Source organism: Pteropus vampyrus, unplaced genomic scaffold, assembly GCF_000151845.1.
Source record: "Pteropus vampyrus isolate Shadow unplaced genomic scaffold, Pvam_2.0 Scaffold138, whole genome shotgun sequence".
NCBI classification, from domain to species: domain Eukaryota; kingdom Metazoa; phylum Chordata; class Mammalia; order Chiroptera; family Pteropodidae; genus Pteropus; species Pteropus vampyrus.
In genome coordinates this window covers 2,161,543-2,163,709 of record NW_011888919.1, presented here as the reverse complement: position 1 = coordinate 2,163,709, position 2,167 = coordinate 2,161,543, and the positions used below count along the sequence as shown (strand labels likewise).

Genomic DNA, 2,167 nt, shown 5'->3' with positions numbered 1-2,167 from the left:
ATGTATGACTTTCGTTGGCATTTCATGTAGTGACCCCTTTCCTGTTGGTGATAATGCTCAAATAGTTCCTATTCTGGTTCTTTTTTCTGAATGCTTATTACAAGCTTTTAAATTTATTTCATAGCTCACTAGAGGGCTGGAGTTTTCTATTTGAAAAACCGTCGTGATAGGCTCTTTTATGTATAGTCAACATTTTTCCACACTCCGTTTTCAAAGAGATAGTCTAGAAGCCTCAGAGGGAACCAGTGATAGCCCCTCTTCCTTTTCACACCAAAGAATTTTTGCCACCTTTGATTTTCTCATTAGCATCATGCTTGTTGTATCCCTGTGTCTGGTGCACTTATTCATCTTTCTAGCAGAACTAAAGTTTTCTGTCCCTTTTCTATTTCAAATAACTTACCTGAAAAATGTGTACAACTCCAAGTCTTACTAGGACGTGACTTAAATGTGCACCAGAAAAGTCAAACTGGATTTCATTTATTCATTAAACACACATTTGTTGAGTACCCACTGTGCTTCAGGCACAGTTCTGAGCAGTGCTTTTAAAGCAGAAAAGTGTGAAATGTGTTCATTGTACAAGGCGTAACATGCTTCCTTCTTTGATGCTGCATTGTGGTGGGAAAGATGTATATTAAACAACACATGACTTAGTGTGTGGAGCGATAAAAAGCGCTATGTAGAATATCTACAAGGAGCGTGGAAGTTGCCAGAGGTGAAATGAATGACGACAAGATTTATTCTTTTATAGTGGGTGGTAAAGAGGCCTTGTTGGTGAGCTGACATTGAGCAGAGACCTAACAGACACGAGGAGCCATCCTGGGATGAATTCCTGACAGGAACAAACTCCCATTCTAGGGTTGTTTTTTCAGGTTTACTCCATGACCTCATCTTTTCCTTTTGCCAGGCTCTGTCTTCATTGTAAAACAGGGGTCCCCAACCCCTGGGCCTTGAACCAGTACTGGTCCACGACCTGTTAGGAACTGGGCCGTACAGCAGGAGGTGAGCGGCAGGCCATTGAGCGAAGCTTCATCTGTATTTGCGGCAGCTTCTCAGCGCTAGCATCGCCGCCTCAGCTCTGCCTCAGATCCTCAGGCGTTAGATTCTTACAGGAGCACCAGTCTCTGGTGCCAAAAAGGTTAGGGATGGCTTTACATTTTACAATGTGAAAGATTATTTTCCACTTTTTCACATGTTTTTCAAGAGATCTGAATTATTGCCAGGTTTTAGAACAATGTATGGTATGTTCAACTTTAGTTCCTTTTTGTCCTCGTGAAGGAAACTTGCCAGAAGGGGCTAACATTTCACTCTCTGCTTTATGCTGTGTTTTAGTCAGTATGTGATTAGATACTTGCTCCCAAACCTGCAAGTCATTCTAACCATTCTGGTGACCTTGACATTGAAGTAACTTTCCAATAAAATGACCCAAATCAGAGTTATATGGAAGTTATTTCTCACAAAAGAGGAGGCAGCTTTTAATTGGCTATTCTTACAAGGAGGGGAGCAAATTTCTTTGTGTTAAACATTTTTTTTTAAGTATTTTCTATTTTCAAAAAAAGACTTTTATTCACGCAGTTTTAGGTTCACAGCCACTTTGAGAGGAAGGTGCAAGATAATCACCCTTAAAGTATCATACAGAATATTTTCACTGTCCTAAAAATCATCTGTGCTCTACTTATTTATCCCTTTCTCCCTCCCCCTAACTCCTGTCAACCAGTGAAATTTTTATTGTCTCCATACTTTTGCTTTTCCAGGAGTGCCTTATAGTTGGAATCATACAGTATGTAGACTCTTCAGACTAGCTCCTTTTATTTAGTAATATGCATTTACCTTTCTGTCATATCTTTTCACGGCTCAATAGATCTTTTTTTTTTTTTTAGCACTGAATAATATGCTGTTGTATAGATATACCACAGTTTGTTTATCTGTTCACCTACTGAAGAACATCTTGTGTTTGCTTCCAACTTTTGTCACTGTGACTAGAGCTGCTATGAACACCCATGTACAAGTTTTTGTGTGGACTTTAGTTTTCAACTCTTGGTAAATACCAAGGAGCAAAACAGCTGGATCCTGTAGTAAGAGTTTGTTTAGTTTTCTAAATGACCACCAAAGTGGCTTCCAAAATGGCTGTACTGTTTTGCATTTCCACCAGCAATGAATGAGAGTTCCT

The 2,167-nt window shown here is 39.5% G+C and overlaps 1 protein-coding gene across 4 annotated transcripts in view; it reads left to right on the top strand.

The window, feature by feature from the left end:
* Positions 1-2,167, top strand: part of LOC105297363 (zinc finger protein 234-like) — a 16,152-nt gene that overhangs the window by 10,150 nt on the left and 3,835 nt on the right. The window lies entirely within an intron of this gene.